Source organism: Dipodomys merriami, unplaced genomic scaffold (genome assembly GCF_024711535.1).
Source record: "Dipodomys merriami isolate MVZ:Mamm:240054 unplaced genomic scaffold, mDipMer1.0.p SCAF_640, whole genome shotgun sequence".
Taxonomy (NCBI): domain Eukaryota; kingdom Metazoa; phylum Chordata; class Mammalia; order Rodentia; family Heteromyidae; genus Dipodomys; species Dipodomys merriami.
The window spans coordinates 481,785-499,930 of NW_027206225.1; the positions used below are offsets into that span (position 1 = coordinate 481,785).

Here is an 18,146-nt window from a genome sequence, read left to right on the forward strand (position 1 = left end):
TCGGTACCTCTGGGGCCCAAGTGACCCCGCCGGGTTGTTGCGATCGTGATCGGGTGGGCGGGTGGTCTGCAGACAGGACCCTTTGTCGCGCAGAGCCGCTTTGGCGGGATGGAACCTCTCTGCTCGGGTGGAGAGTGCTGGATCGTTGCGATCGCGATCAGGCGGGCCGGGTGGTCTGCCGCAGGTCCTTTTGTCACTCTGCTGATGCCCAGCGGCTTTGGCGGGATGGAGCCTCTCTGCTCGGGTGGAGAGTGAGGGGTGGGGGTGGGATCCTCGTGGAGACTCCCGGCTGGTAGGTTTCTCTGTTCCTGGCGATCTGCTGTTCTGCAAACCAGTACCTGATGTTCTGAAAGTGGCCCCCTGTGTCTCTGCTGTTTCTCTGGGGCTCCCACAGCCCCCGCCGGGCCGGCTGGCCGGCGGCTTGGCGCGCTGCCGCGCAGCCAGTAAAGGTTGGGGGAGGGGTCTTCGCTTTTCTTCTGAAATTCTTCTTTTCCTCTGTTTCTTTTTTGTTATTCTCCGCCTCTGGTTTTTCTCTGAGTGTTCGTCTTTTTGTTGTTGTCGGTCTCTTGGGGAGATTAAGCGTTGGAACTCGAACTCTCTTTTTGGTTGGAGAGAGCTGTGGCGTTTCCCTACTGCCCCGTCGCCATCTTGGTCCCCCCTCCCAAGTTCTTTCAAAAGGAGAACAGATATTATCTAAAGAATATCCATAAAAGGATATTTTGCCAAGCTAGGGTGTACTAAAGGCTCTTGACCAATCATGCACATCTCTAGAGACACAGGTTCCATTCCTACTCACCAGCTCTAAGGCATGTAAACAAGGACTTCTCCCTCTTTTTCTTGGTCTCATGGGTCATGCATTCCTCCATCTGAATTTGTAAGCTCCAGAAGAATATATAAGCAGAAGAGCAAGTCTGAAGAGGGCATGTTTAGCTTGACATACTGTGTAAGTTCTTTCAGGGTTTCTTGGTTCTTGTAGTCATAGAAATCATCAGGGCAGAAGAGCATCCTCATAGGGAAGATGGAACAAATCATGCTGTGGGCATATTGGTGATAAGGAAAATGAGAGCCCGCCCTCCCCATCCTGAGCCTTGTACTAAAGCATTTTTCTGGCAGGACGTGCATTTTGGGAAGTGGGAAGAGACTCCTGCAAGCAGGATGTTCCTCACAACCCACTTCTAGGAATTTCTCAAATACAATCCTCTATAATTCTGCATGTGCTAGGAAGAGAAAGTTGTTTCCCCACTGAATCTGACTTGTTATACACAGTCCTCCTTGTCATCCATGAGAGTCCAAAGCCACAAACACATCCACAACTGTGTAATCTGCTATCCACTGAAGTGGCAAGCCTCAACCCCCTGGTAAAAATCACAACTGGTGTGCAAAGAAGAAAGTTGACTTTGATTCAGAAACCTCAAAGATACCCAGTTTTCAAGGACTGAACTTATCTTTGTGCCAACATCTACTTACTTCTTCATCTTTTTCATCTTCCTCCCAGTTACAGTAGAAGGATCTATACCAATGGAAGGGGAGGAGGATGCTAACTCTATGCTTCTCCTTTTCTGAACTAACAGGACACACATGGGACTGGCTAAGTCCCAAATGGCAATGTAAACATGACAGACAAAAAGTGGAGGTATGTCTATACAATTTCAAGGAAATTCTGTGAGGATGTTTATATGCATCTGTCCAAATAAGTGCACAATGGCTCATGCCTCTAATCCTACTAATCAGGAGGGTGAGATCTGAGGATCACAGTTTGAACCCAGTCTAGTTTGTAAAATTCTAAAGACACTTATCTTCAAGTAACCAGTCCAAGGCCAGACCTGGAACTGGGGCTCAAATGGTAGAGTGCTAGGAATGGGACAGCACTCAGGCCCCAAATTCAAGTTGCATCCTTGCTTCTTTCTATATTCCCTCAAAGGCCTACAAGATAGTGATTTCCTAGGTGAGGGTGGACTTTGGGTGGGGCTGACTCATTTCTTTAATCCTAGTCTCTCAGCAAGCAAACTGCTAAGGCTCCACTAGCTCCTGAGGCAAATGAAATATTCTGGCAGCCCAGTCCTAAAGAATTAACTTGGAGTGCACTTCTTTGTCTCAAGCCAATTTCCTGTGATAAGACCTCAGTGAAACAGTTTCAGAGAAGTATCAAGTATTCCAATAATCTGCCGGGGGGGGGTATCATCAGCCCTGGGTTTGAAAGAAGAACACTCATTTTTTAAACAGAATATCCAGCAACTGCTCCATTGTTCCCAATTCTCTATAGTGGTGGAGGAAGTTTCCAACACAGAAGAAATCACCTTTCTGGTAGGCAGGGAACAGGTCCATTGCCAACATTTACAACAAGCCTGAATCCAAGCTGCATATATTATAAGGCACATTCAGGTTTTGGGCTGACTCATTGTCACACTGAGGTGGTAAAAAGAGTGGATCTTTGAAACATGGAAAATGGAGTACACTTCAAAGTGAGTAACAGAGTGGATTGAAAAGTGCATAGTAAATTTTTCTCAGTATACACATATAAAAGCACACAAGAAGAAGGTTGTACTGTAGGCTAGGATGAGATTAAATAGGTTTCCTGTCATACTTACACCTGGCCTGAGTTGCCTTGTGATTCCCTTGGTTTATTTTATAAAAAGGCCTGAGACATTGGATTCATGGTTTGGCACTGATCCAATGTCTGTATCATCGAGTGCAGCACTCATACCACTCATGCCTGAGACCTGAGTCTCTTGAACTTTGAAAACAACACAGGAACATCTTTCTTGTTCCCGAGCTACAGGCCACGTGAGCTGGCTTGAGCTGACTGTCGGTTACAGTTGCCTGTCTCTCAGAGTTCCATATTCTATTCCATTGTAAGGGAGGCAGTGTCATCTCTCAGAGCCCAATGATCAGAGTTGCTTGCTCACATAAGAACATTCCAAAGACAACCTGGAGGCTGAAATCTCCCCTCCAACATCACTCTGTACACATGTGGACATGATCAAATCCAAACATCCTCAGCTAGGCCTACAAGCCAGCATGATCTCAGCCACAAGGAACCCTTCCTAGGTCAGACCCATGCCTTATTTGTCACTATTCCTTTCATCCTTCACAAATCATTTTGCCTCTCAGGGCCTTCTCAGCCTGCCATTTGATTCTTGGATGTATTTTTGACATCTACTTCTTAGGACATTGTTAGGTTTTTATTTCCTAATCTTCTGTTTGCTCTTGAAGCCCGTGTGTGCTGTCATGTGGAAAATCGTACAAGTATTGAAAAACAAACCTTACACCTATAGTCAGACATTTTTATGGGTGTTCATTCTTGTAAGATAAAAGACTATTCTTGATAATTTTCTCATATCTTATGACAGAGGTGAGGGGGAGAAGGGAAGAGGTGCTGCATTGTCTTCTCATAATTCAAAATACAATAGTTGAAGGAATGTAAGATTTAAAGATAAAAGCTATTTTCCTGTCCTTTTTATAAGCTAGTCGTTTATAAAGTATTCCTCACTAAAGTCTTGTCATCTGTGTCCCACGAACTATCCTCCTCATTCAAAATAATCAGGAAAAACTTTCACAAATAAGTGGGCTGTTGTCTAATCTCCGGATAAGAATTTAAGATATAACATTGCCTGCGAATCTGTGTGTGTACATGTGTGTGGGAGGGTGTGTGAATGTATGTGAATGTGTGTTTGTGCATATGTGTGTTTTAGGACTTGAACTCAAGGGCTATATGACATTCCCGAGCATCATTCCCTTGAGTGTAGTGCTCTAACAATTGTGCCACAGTTCCACTGCAAGTTTTCTGTAGTGAACTGGAGAGGAGAGACTCATAAAATTTCCTGCTCAGGCTGTCTGAACTAAATCTCAGGTCTCAACCTCCTGATTAGCTAGAGTTCTAATTATGAGCCTCCAGAACCTGGTGATAAAACTGTTACTGGCGGCAGTGGGGTTGCAAGTTTCAGTCCAGCTTCATAACATTCTATATCATAAAACAGCAACAGTAAAAACCTATATCAAAATACAATAATAAGATATACTTAGAATACAATTTAGTGATATAGTCTGCTAGCATAACTTTCAGGAATCTGTGTTCTTAATGATTTAGCATCACAAAACCAGACAAAATGAGATAATTTCAGTAGACTCTCCAAATTTTTTAATCCATCATATAATAATTTCAAAACATTATAATAAACTGGAAAACATTCATACTTATTAGGAGAATGTAAAAAAGATAAACGATGGCAGATTATGAAATGGAACATTCTACACTGCAGGAAAATTATTGTCATGATGGATATGTGGTGGTATTGTCATCGTGAATATATGATAATGTTCTTCAGAGCAGCAATAGATAAATATATATTTACTAAATATAGTCTAATTTGTCTCGATCTCTATCAACTTCCAATCTTCTACTGCACATTATCAGTTTATTCATGTTTATGATATATTCCAAAATAACTAGCAGAGTCAGGTTACCAAATTCATTAGCTTCAATGTTTTAGGAGATAAACCTGCTAATTATATTGACTATTTAATATATTAAACATGTAGTGTGCTATCATTGTACTCTCTAAGTATGTACCTACAATTCTTCAAAGTGAAACGGAATACAAGGTTTTGCCTGTAAAGCTAGCTATTTGGGACATCAGTTTCAGACCAGTGTAGTTTTACCTTCAATGCTCCCAAAACCTAGCTATGCGTAATGGAATACATCTATCATCTCATGTCCATGGGGAGCTGAGAGCAGGAGGACTTCAATTTCATGCCATACTAGGCAAGAACTTCCATATGGCTCCATCTCAACCAAAGAAGGTTCAACACTGGCAGCACCTATAACCCCCACCTAGGTGAAAATAAAAATAAGAGCAATGTAGTATAAGAAACAAACAGTATTAAAACATGCTAATACAAACCATCATAAACAACACACGTAGTTCTTGTTTCTTATACCTGTAATCCTACCTATAGCTAGGATTATATATGTGAGCCAGAGGCACCAAGCAGTTCATCATTTTAAAAATGACTATTTGAAGCCAGGAGCCAGTGTCTCATGCCTGTAATCCCAGCTACTCATGATTCTGAGATATGAGGATCACAGTTTAAAGACAGCCCAGGAAGAAAAGTCCCCATAAGACTCTAATCTCCAATTAATTACTGAAAAAGCAAATGTGGCTTTGTGGCTCAATTGATAGAGTGCTAACTAACTTGAGCTCAGAATCTCAGAGACAGTGTCCAGGTCCTGAGTTCAAGCCCCACAACTGACAAAAAAAAGCATTTTAATGTCTGAATTTTTTTATTGTGAAAATACAGTACAGAGGGGTTACAACTACATGGGCAAGATAATGAGAACATTTCGTATCAAGCATTGTAGCCTCCTCTGTTTCCCCTTACCATCCCTTCCCATCCTCCCTCAATCCTCCCACCTAATCCTCCCCCCAACCAAAGTTATAAAGTTCATTTTCGACATAACAACTTGTATATATCATTGTTGCAATGGGTCCGCCTGTATCCCTATTTAAACGATTTGTTTTTGCCCTTCCCCTATACAAATTTTACCAACATCAAATACAGTGAAAGCAGGGGTAAAGCCGTGGGGGAGGGACATGCAAAGCAACAAAGAAATAATCTTATAAATAAATGTGTTAGAAAAAATCGCATGAAAGAAAAAAAACATTTGAATACATATCTTAGGGTTCATTTCCCTAACATCAAATTATCTGACTTTTTCTGCTTGACTCAAACATATACTAGTTACTGCAAAAAAGGGAAAACATGGGACCTATATTTCTTTGGGCCTGGCTTACTTCACTTAATATAATTTTTTTCTAAGTCTTTCCATTTCCTAACAAATGGGGCAATGTCATTCTTTCTGATGGAGGCAAAGAATTCCATTGTGTATATATACCACACTTTCTTGATCCATTCATCTATTGAGGGGCATCTGGGTTGGTTCCATATCTTAACCATGGTAAATAATGCTGCAATAAATTGTCGTACTGGTAGCTTTAGTGTGATCTTGTTTGTAAACATTTGGGTAAATGCCCAAAAGTGGGATTGCTGGGTCATAGGGGAGCTCTATGTGGAGTCTTTTGAGGAACCTCCATACTACTTTCCAAAGTGGTTGAACAAGTTTACACTCCCACCAACAATGCAGTAAGGTTCCCTTCTCTCCACATTCCCTCCAGCATCTGTTGTTATTTAGAGTTCTTGATTTTTGCCATTCTAACTGGGGTGAGGTGGTGTCTCAATGTTGTTTGAATTTGCATTTCTTTTTTGGCTAGGGAGGTTGAGCATTTCTTCATGTGTCTATTGGCCATGCTTCTTTCCTCTTCAGAGAAGTTTCTCTTTAAGTCTTTAGCCCACTTATTTATGAGGCAGTTGTTTCTTTGAGGATCTGTTGTTGGGGGATTTAATTTTTTGAGTTCCAGGTATATTTTAGATATGAGACCCTTGTTTGTTGTATGGCTAGTGAAGATCTCCCAACCCGTGGGCTTTCTATTGATCTTACTAGCTAAATCCTTTGCCATGCAGAAGCTCTCCAATTTCATGCAATCCCAATTGTCCAACCTTTCTTTGATTTGTTGTGTTTCCAGGTCTCTATTAAGAAAATTTTGGCCTGTGCCAAGGAGACCTAGAGTTTCTCCTATTCCATCCTGTAATGTTTTCAGAGTGTTTGCTTTGACTCTGACGTCTTTGATCCATTTGGAATTGATTCTGGTGCAGGGTGATATATAAGGATCTAGCTTTAGTTTTCTACAAGTAGTTAATCAATTTTGCCAGCATCTAATGTCTGAATTTCTTGTGAACTAAAATGAAAGCTGTGGTATACAATTCTACAGACTACTGCAGATTTAATTATATTTGTAGTTAGAAAAAGTAGCAGCACTTGAACAAAAGACATTTTTTTCATAAACTAGGGCAGACTGGTCTCTAATTGGAGGACATTGCTACACTCATACGTAGTACTTTTTGGTTGTTTTTTGTTTTGTTTTTAGAACAGGACGAGTGAACTTCTTTCTGCCAGTGGCCATTTGGGTATGTCTGACTTCATTCACAGGCCATGCAGAATTAACAGTAAAGACAGGACAAAGTCAACTGGCAGTAAACTTACTTGTCTTTATGCCATGTTCCAAATAATTTGATTAGCGTATATGTCCCTATAGCCTATAGTTTCCTATTCCTGCCTTCCTCAAAATACAAGCATTTCCACCAGTTCAGATTTGAGCCAGGCAATATTCAGTATTAGTGCAAGAGTCGAGGAAAATTGTAACACAACCAGGGAAGCATGCAACCAACACTTCAGTAGCTGGACACTGGGAATTCAGGCCTATAATCCGAGCTACTCAGGAGGCTGATGATCACAGTTCAAAGCCAGCTCCAGTGAGAAAATCTGTAAGACCCTTCTCTCCAATTAACAATCAAAAATCCATAAAGGGAACCGGGGCTCCAGAGGTAGAGTAGCCTTGATTACAAAACCTCAAGGGCAGCACCCAATTCTGAGTTCAAGCTGCAAGTCAGGCACAAAAACAAAAACAATCAAAAACAACAACAACAAAAAAACAGAAACTGGGAGAAAGCTAAGGAAAGGATAGCATTGCCTACAAGAAAAATGTACACATGTTTTGTGAAATGGTAAACTCACTGTACACACCTGAGTAACAATTACATTTAAAAAAGAATGTGGGAAATTCCAAAGCCATAGGGCCTTATGATGTGCATCTGCTTTCCAGAATTTCAAATCCCATCATCTGAGCAGATATCACATAGCCCAGGGTGATTAGAAAGTATGAAGGCAGAGATCTTTTCAGATTGGCCCAGCAAATCTTTGATTACTTTAAGCAAAAAAAGAAAAGAAAGCAAACCAAACAAAATAAACTTTAAGGTTAATTATGCTGCTATTAAAGATTCAGATGTTGGTACACTTTGTAGAGGGAAAGGGAAAATACAAATTCTTCATATAAGGATACAGGGGGACTCATTGCAACAATGAGATGTACAACACATTATGTCAAAAAACGAACTTTACAATTTTGGCGTGGGAGGTGGGAGATGGGAAGGGATGGGAAGGGGAAACAAAGGAGGAGGCAACAATGTTTCATAAGAAATGTACTCATTATCTTGCTCATGTAATTGTAACTTCTCTGTACGTTATTTTCACAATTTAAAAAATTGAAAAAAAAAGATTTCAGGCAGATTTATACTGGTAAATGATGAGTTAGTACATATGTTTTGTAGATACTGAACTCAAATGTGTCAGAAAAATATCCTTGGATTCATAACTAGAAACTGTGAAGTGTAAGGTATATTAATTAGGTAAGTTTCATTAGGTAGCCAATGAAGAAAACAACACATGGTATTCAGTCAGGTAAATTAGTTTATTTTTATGTATTGATTTATTTTTGGTCCAGTTGTGGGGCCTGAACTCTGGGCCTGGGCGCTGTCCCTCAGCTCTTCAGCTCAAGGTTAGCTCTACCACTTGAGCCACAGTGCCACTTCCAGCTTTTTTCTTTTTGCTTATTTGGTGCTGAGGAATCGAACCCAGGGCCCCATGCATGCAAGGCAAGTGCTCTACCACTGAGCCACTTTCCCAGCCCCTAAAGTAGTTTATTTACTGAACTGCTGCCCATGCCATACATGGTGGAGAGGCATGTAGAAAAGGGGGGGGGGTGTTGGTGACCCAACCTAGGGCCAAGTCGTATCTAAGCCAAAGACCAGATGAGGTATGCCCAGGTTGGGGAAAAGTCTGACCACATTGGATCTGGATGTGACCTCGGGGCCTGGGACTCTCCTCTGGTCAGATGGAAAGTGTGACCAGTAGCTGACCAGGTTGTGACTTAATGGGGGGGAGGGGTGAGGTGGCTGCCTTCAGGAGTCCCAGATAACTAGGTAACACATAAAGGGTGGAAACTTAGCAAAGAAATGGGGAGGTGTCTGCATAGGGTCTGCATGGCCTGGGGCAGACCTAATACCAAATACAAGTAGTACCTCTGCCATGTAATTCCTGACTCCAAACCATTCATTCTCAATCATTTCTTCCTTCCTTCCTTCCTTTCTTCCTTCCTTCCTTCCTTCCTTCCTTCCTTCCTTCTTTCTTTCTTTCCTTCCTTCTTTGTTCCTTTGTTCGTTTGTTCATTCCTTCCTTCCTTTCTTTTCTCTCCCCATCTCTCCTCTCTCCCTCTCTCTACCAATCTCTCCTCTCCTTCACTAAACCTCCCTCTCTCCCCTACCCCAGTATTCTCAACTCTCAAATAATGAACACTTGCTGAATTGAACTCACAAGCTGGGAAGAGTAGCTCAATGGGCAAATATGAAATTTAGTTTAATGTTTCCTTACATCTCTACCACAGATCACTGGAATCAAATAATGTACACTCAGCAGCATGCCATCTCAAGCTATTTGGAGGAGGAAAGCAAGCATGTTTTCACTGCATTCTGTGAGGTCCACTCTGGGAAGGTGGGGCAGACTCCTCCCTCCTTTTGGCTAAATCTTAGCCCAGTTTCTGCATCAGAAGAGGTGACTGCCTCGAAGTGAACCAGTTACCTAAGTGACTCAGGTACTGGGCAGAAACCTAGCCTCTTGTGATACTGAGATTAATGGCATGATTCAACATGATTCACTAGTTTGTTGAGGCTGGGACTTCCTAAATTTTTGGTTAGGCTATGTTCAAATTGTGATCTATTTATTTCTGATTGCTAACCATGATTATAGATGTGAGCCAGTACATCAGATCATTCAAAGTCCTTTATCATGCATGGAAGACATGAGGTTTCCCAAATGACATACCAGTTGACAGACAGCAAAATAAGTCATTAATTCTGGTTAAGATGTGTTTTTAATGTGAAACAAAATTTACTTAGCAAAATATGACTACTGTGATTATACTTTTAAACTTACCCTACATTTTAATATCAAATCACCTATATTAGCCAATGATTAACTCAAATTACCGGTAATCATTTATTTCTGTCTTCTACAGATAGGCAGAACTGGATCACACACTATTAACTAAAGTGGTAGAATTTGAGAAGATCACACTTCTGAGACATTCTAGGAAGGAAAGTATCACCCATATCCACCTACTAGGTAGGGATATTGGAATGCAATTATGATCCCTGCTTTTTAGGCTAGGTGCAAAAATTGCTAATCTATGAGTAAAGTAACTTAAACAAAAAGGATTGGTGTAGTGACTCCAGTGGTGGAGTACCTGTCTGGCAAACACAACATCAAAACTCAAATCAACTTCCTAAAATTAAAATATGAAAAAGAAAGAACGAACAACTCATGTTGAACATGTGTTCAATGTAAAGATTTACAATAAATTATTGTAGTTATAATACCATCATTTATTTCTAGGGACAAACACATTTTGTGTCAAGCCTAAATGAAAAAATAACAAACTATATACGCTTTGTATATGCTTTGGTAAAACACAGGTCTGGCTTACAATGGTGAACCCTTAAGTTTGCATGTGCAGTGGTGTTGCAGGGTTGTTAAAGTTTATGGAAGTCCATCTTTTTGATGAACTTAACATGAAATTACCTAACCAAACAGTTCACTGGACGGATACTGCTGATACACACACACACACACACACACACACACACACACACACATGTATGTGTTTATATATTAAGTGATACATGAATAAAATTAATGATGAATAAACTCAGTGAACAGATACCTTTCCCAAATAATTATTTTACCTGAATAAATTCATGTCTTAAACTCTCCAATTACACTTACATAGCTGCTGATTCCCATCAGCTTTTTTATGATACTTTTTTCTTTGTTTTTCAGATGAAAAAACCTGCCAATAAATATACCTGTATGACATTCCTTTCTTTAAAAAATGAAAATGATGTTGTGTAATCTGGTTGTTTATGTGTCATCAAAATAATTTTTTATAATTTCAAGTACATATTGTCTTAGACTTGGATCTCACTCATTTTCTTCCAATAATACCTATAGGAAGGGGAAAATGAAGGATCATTCTGTTACTTTGTGAGCTTCTGTTATTAATCATTGCAATAAGTATTATGAAAATGAAACTCTGAAATTATTTGGAGATTATTTGTAAGTTACCTTTCTACACACGCATGCTACTCCCTCAACTAAATCACAGAACTTAAAATAAGTAACATTTTAGCTGGGAGCCAGTAGCTGATGTCTGTAATCCTAGCTACTCAGGAGCTAAGATCTGAGTATGGTAGTTCAAAGCTAGCCTTAGCAGGAAATCTGTGACACTCTTACCTCCAATTAACAGCCAGAAAAACGGAAGTGGCCCTGTGGCTCAAGTGGTAAAGTGCTAGCCTTGATCTTAAGAGCTTAGGGACAGTGCCCAGGCCCATGACCATGAAAAAGAAAAACAAAAAAGGAAAAACAGGGGGGAAGCAACATTTTAAAGCTTATGTATAAGGGGGGACCAAGATGGCGACGGGCAGTAGGGAAACGCCACAGCTCTCTCCAACCAAAAAGAGAGTTGAGTTCCAACGCTTAATCTCCCCAAGAGACAGAAAACAACAAAAAGATGAACACTCAGAGAAAAACCAGAGGTGGAAAATAACAAAAAAGAAAGAGAGGAAAAGAAGAATTTCAGAACAGAAAAAAGCGAAGACCCCTCCCCCAACCTTTACTGGCCGCGCTCCAGGCTGGGGCCGGAACCAGGCCCGGGGATCCAGCGCCTGAACAACACGACCAACTCCTCCCAACTGAAGTAAAAAGCTGAGCATACGCCTCAACAGAGGGGAGAAAACCAGGAAACAACACTCCCCGGGAAGCACGCCTGTGACAACAAAAGACCTGGAGGCCCAGGACAAGAGAAGCACAAACACCACCAAAACTCCACCCATATACACTAGACTGGGAATTGGGCAACACAGGCTGCCAGCACCTGATAGTAAGCAGGAGCTCAAACTGTTAAGGTGGCTCAGAAATAGAGTGATAGTCTTGGAGTATGAGGCTCTGGATCCGATTCCTCAGCATCACAAAAGCAAAAAGGGTCAGAAGTGGTGCTGTGGCTCAAATGGTAGGGTGCCAGCCTTGAGCTGAAGAGCTGAGGGACAGCACCCAAACCTAGAGTTCAAGCCCACAACCAGCCCAAAACAAACAAACAAAAACGCATCAGGAGTCCATAGCAGACTCCAGTATTTGGGAGAGTGCATCCAGAGCATCTGTTCTTCAAAAGAGCACCCGTAGGAGCAAACACAAGCGGTCTAGACTGCTCAACCCTTCCAAAGGCGGGAACTGCCAGCAATCTACAGCAGAGAGCTGAGAATCCTAAGTAGGTCAGAATAGCAGCTGGAAATAGGCTCCCAACAGAACCCAGATCAGGCACAGACTCTCTCTACCAATATAGAATCAGCAACCAAGCAAAGACAGACACACCAAAACAAAATTGAAGAGCAGTCTCCTGAACCCCCATGCGAAAATCACAGAGAAAAATCACAAGGTTTACCACCATGTAGGACAGCAAGCTCACCTCAAAAGCCAGCAGCCACGGAGGGGAGAGCCCCAGTGGGAGCAAAGCAGGAATGGAAGACAAAAGCTACATCCAAGGGTTGCTGGAGGCAATGACTTAAAAAATAAAGCGAGAAATTGATCAGAAATTGAAAGAGCACAAGGATGATCTATCAAAAGAGATACAGGGTATCAAACAAGAGATGCATGCAAAAATAGAAGCTGCACAAACCTCATTAAGAAGTGAGATAAACCCCAAATTAGAGGTAATGCATACCTCATTGAGAGGTGAGATCAGTACTCTGAGAACCAACATTGAATCCATAAAGGGATCCATTTCCTCCATGCAAACCACAATATAAGCCACGATCAACAGAGTGAATGAAAGGGAAGGTAGAGTGTCAGATACAGAAGACAGAATACACCAACTGGACCAAAAAGTGACAGATATGGAAAAATCACTCAAATTAAACCAAAGGGAAATTCAAGAGCCAGCAGATAATGCTAAAAAATTTAACCTTCGCATAATTGGAGTGGACGAAGGTGAGGAATTCCAGAACAAGGGAATGCAACAATTATTTAACAAGATAATCAATGAAAATTTTCCCCACCTCAAAAACGACCATCTTAACTACATCAAAAAAGCTTATCGAACACCCAACAAGCAAGACACCAGGAGAAACACTTCTAGACACATTATAGTAAAAATGATAGATCTGAATAATAAGGAAACAATCCTTCATGCAGCAGAAATGAAGAAGGACCTGTACTACAATGGGAAAAAAAGTAGAATCACTGCAGATCTCTCCACACAAACAATGAATGCAAGAAAAGCCTGGGAAAGCACCATACGAGCCCTGAGAGCCAATAACTGCCAACCCAGACTAATATACCCGGCAAAGCTAGCATTCACATTCGATGGAGAACTGAAAACTTTTAATAGCAAAGAAAAACTAAATGAATACATAAACATTAAGCCAGCATTACAAAGAATTCTAAGAGGGGGGACACAACCTGAAGAAAGCAACCAGGAACTGGGGCCTGCCCCAAACAGGCGTTACTCAAAGTCTAACTGAGCAAGCACAGGAGGAAAGGAAAGAAGAAAAACTTAGGAAAACGGAGTGGCAGGGACAACAATGCATCTCTCTATACTTTCTCTTAATATAAATGGGATGAATTCGCCAATTCAAAGAAAACGAACTGAGGACTGGATCAGAAAACAAGAACCATCCATCTGTTGCCTTCAGGAGACCCACCTCTCAGCCAAACATACAAACAAACACAGAGTGAAGGGGTGGAAAAGGATCTACCAATCAAACGCCCCCAGTAAGAAAGCAGGTGTAGCTATCCTGATATCTGACAAAATAAACTTTTCATTAAAATCAGTACAGAAAGACAAGGACGGACACTACATTTTAATAAAGGGAACAATCCAAGAGGAGGATATAACCATCATCAACTTATATGCCACAAATATTGATGCACCCAGAGATGTTAAACAAATGCTCTCAAACTTACAGAATAAAATAGATCCCAATACGATAATACTAGGAGACTTTAACACACCACTCTCACCAAAGGACAGGTCTACCAACCAGAGGATTGGCAAAGAAGCTACCGAATTAAGAGAGGCCATACTTCAAGCGGAATTAACTGACATCTACCGAGTATTTCACCCTAAAACAACACAGTACACATTCTTCTCAGCAGCTCACGGAACTTTCTCCAAAATAGACCATATCATAGTTCATGCAAGGAACTTAAGTAAATACAAAGGGATCGACATAATCCCCTGTATCCTATTTGACCACAATGGAATCAAGCTAGGTCTCAATAACAAAGCATACCACAGAAATTTCTCTAATACATGGAAATTGAACAGCACACTCCTTAACAATGCCTGGATAACAGAAGAGATCAGAGAAGAAATAAAGCATTTCCTACAACTCAATGAAAATGAAAACACCTCACAAAGAAACTTGTGGGACACAGCAAAAGCAGTCCTGAGGGGCAAATTTATTGCCCTCAGTGCCCACATCAAGAGAATGGAGACAGACCAAGTAAATAATCTCATGTTGCAATTAAAACAGCTAGAAAAACAAGAAAAAATGGGACCTAAAGCTACTAGAAGAAGCCAGATAACCAAATTAAAAGCAGAGATTAACCAATTAGAAAATCATGAAACCATAACCAAAATAAACCACACAAAAAGGTGATTCTTTAAAAAATTTACTAAATTGATTGCCCATTGGCTAGATTAATTAAAAAAAGAAGAGAGGAAACCCATATTAATAGGATTAGGGATGCCACGGGAAACATCACCACACGTACCCAAGATATCCAAACAATTCTAACAGACTACTTTCAAAAGCTATACTCTCTAAAGGAAGAAAATCGGGCAGAAATGGATGCATTTTTAGAGAAATACAAGTTGCCCAAACTGAGCAAAGAAGAAGTTAACCAATTAAATAAGCCAATATCCTACAATGAGATACAGGAAGCTATCAAAAGTCTTCCAACAAAAAAAAGCCCAGGACCAGATGGATTCACAGCAGAATTCTATAAGACCTTTAAACAAGAACTAATACCCATACTCCTCAAGCTCTTCAGAGAAACAGAGAAGGAGGGAGCTATCCCAAACTCATTCTATGAAGCCAATATCACACTCATTCCCAAACCAGGCAAAGACCCAACCAAAAAGGAGAATTACAGGCCAATCTCCTTAATGAACACAGATGCAAAGATCCTTAACAAGATTCTAGGTAACAGAATCCAGAAACACATAAAAAACATAATTCACTATGACCAGGTAGGCTTCATCCCAGAGACACAGGGATGGTTTAACATACGTAAGTCAATAAATGTAATCCAACATATCAACAGAGCCAAGGTCAAGAATCACATGATTATTGCTACAGATGCAGAAAAGGCCTTTGACAAAATTCAACATTCATTCATGCTAAAAGCTCTGGAGAAAATAGGAATAGAAGGAACATTTCTAAAAACAATAAAAGCCATTTATGACAGACCAATAGCCAATATTATACTTAATGGGGAAAAGCTACAACCAATTCTCATAAAATCAGGAACAAGGCAAGGATGCCCACTGTCTCCACTCCTCTTCAATATAGTCCTAGAACCCTTAGCCCGGACAATAAGGCAAGAAAAAGACATTAAAGGGATCCGCATAGGGAAAGAATAAGTTAAACTATCCCTTTTTGCATACGACATGATACTATACCTCCACGATCCCTAAAAGTCCTTCCCGAATCTCTTAGAAATCATAACTCTCTTCGTCAAAATAGCAGGATACAAAATAAACCCACAAAAATCAGTTGCCTTCCTATACACTGATAATGTACAGGAAGAGAGGGAAATAAAGGGAGCAACCCCATTCACAATAACCTCCCGAAAAATAAAATATTTAGGAATTAACCTAACCAAAGATGTAAAAGAACTATTTATTGAGAACTATAAACAGTTAAAGAAAGAAATTGCAGAAGACACTAGGAAATGGAAAGACCTCCCATGCTCCTGGATAGGCCAACTTAATATAGTAAAGATGGTAATACTTCCAAAACTAATATACAAATTCAATGCAATTCCTATTAAAATCCCAATGACGTACATCACTGAAATATAGAAAACAGTCCAAAATTTCATATGGAACAACAAAAGACCTAGAATAGCCAAAACAAAGAAACACATGAGGAAATGTTCATCATCTCTGGTGGTGAAGGAAATGCAAATAAAGACAACCCTGAGATACCACCTTACCCCAGTCAGAATATCCCACATCCACAAATCAGCCAACCACAAATGCTGGAGGGGATGTGGAGAACGAGGAACGCTATTACACTGCTGGTGGGAATGTACACTTATACAACCACTTTGGAAAGCAGTCTGGAGGGTCCTTAGAAAGCTAAAGATTGACCTCCCTTACGACCCAGTCATACCACTTCTAGGCATCTACCCTGAACAACAGGAACCAATATACAAGGACACGTGCACCTCCATGTTTATTGCAGCACTGTTCGCAATAGCTAGGATATGGAAACAACCTAGATGCCCCACCACAGATGAATGGATCCAAAAATTGTGGTATCTATACACAATGGAATATTATGCAGCCATTAGAAATGACAGAATAATGGCATTTGCAGGGAAATGGATGGAGCTAGAAGGAATCATGTTGAGCGAGGTAAGCCAAGAATGAAGAGACAAACAGTACATGGTCTCCCTGATAAGTGGATGCTAAATCCAAAATGTTAGGTGATATGACAAAACTAATAGGACTTAAGAAACAAAGAACTCCCACTCATCTGGTTGAACCACTACCAAATATCCCCATGCTGCTGATCACATATATGGTATATAACATGTGAGCACCGTTATATATTACAGACTGTGATAGACAATTTGCTCCAGGAAAATTAGAATGAACTTGTGACTTTAAATGAGCATCATTATTCCACAATACTGTGAATTTCCGGAAATTATGTAATCACTTAATCACAATCAAAAAAAAAAAAGAACCTCAGGGAAGGGAGGGAGGGAGGGGATGGTAGGGGGAAAACAATGGAGGGGGTAACAATGTTCAAGAGGAAGTGTACTCATTACCTCACTCATGTAACTGTAACCCTCTGTATAGTATCTTTACAATAAAAAAATTTTAAAAAACATCTCATACTGACCATGACCTCATCAAGGACTCAAGATCTCTCCCTGTCCTGCCTCAACACTGGGCAGTCAGTTGAGGTCTAGTTATCCAACCAAGGATATGGGAATGAATAGATTTCTCAGCCATGGGATGCAGACTGGAGGGCTCTAGGTCCCTCTCTCTCGAGAAGGAGAAATGGGCTGATCCATCCCAGGAATGATCTTGGGTTGTGAGTATCCTCAAAGAAACAACCCTGCTCAGAACCCAGTGCCTCTGGTTTTCCAACCAGCCTCGACCTTCAGTCGGCCCTCTCTGAATCCTACATCTGTCTTCTAGAATAAAGGCTGAGCCAGCAAAGAGACCCACCTCTACCTCAGAGAGTGGCAGTCACGGGGCCCTAGAGTTCCCTAGAGGAAGTCTCAGAGCAACACGGGTCTGACTCCCGCCCTCATTTCCTGGCTGTCCTGTGCCAGTGGCATGTCTACCTCTGTCTCTTGTCCAGGAATGAACACTGCAGGTGTCATTTTCAGATTGAGCCAGCAAAATTCCCATTCCCCAAGGATGTACTGCACAGGCATCCTGTAGCCAACGACAACCAGGTCGTCAATGGTGAACCCAGAGTGCCAGGATTTTAAGTGCCATGTGGCTGTGTCGAAGGCTCTATCACTGATGGTCTAGGTTGTCATTTGAGGTCATGGCTACAATGGCCTGACATGCCTGATCTGGGATCGTCCTCCCTCTTCATCTTCATGCTTTGCCATGCCACATACACTTGGTTGAAACTTTTGGAATGAAAGGTTCTGGACAGAAGTGGAGCTTGGCATAGACTCAAGCCCCAGGCATCCCCCAGGAGATGGTGGAGAACTGGATTCCCTAAAAAAGACAATCTGGTCAGACTTAACCCGTTGTTGTCTGAGAAAGAGACATTCCAGTGTGACTGCTGCTCACCACAGTGTCCCAGGGCCCAGTGGCAGGATGCCTGCCCTGTGCCCTGACAAGTCCCACCTGGGAGAGCGTCTGTCCTGCCTCCAGGCCAATTCA

The 18,146-nt window shown here is 41.1% G+C and overlaps 1 long non-coding RNA gene across 1 annotated transcript in view; it reads left to right on the forward strand.

The window, feature by feature from the left end:
• LOC138815462 (uncharacterized) overlaps window positions 1–10,808 on the forward strand; it is an 89,035-nt gene extending 78,227 nt beyond the window's left edge. The window contains exons 4-6 of the long non-coding RNA XR_011368327.1: window positions 9,336–9,542; window positions 9,966–10,072; window positions 10,787–10,808. This is a non-coding gene — a long non-coding RNA (uncharacterized lncRNA). The remainder of the gene's footprint in view (window positions 1–9,335; window positions 9,543–9,965; window positions 10,073–10,786) is intronic.
• The last annotated feature ends 7,338 nt before the right edge of the window (window positions 10,809–18,146 follow it).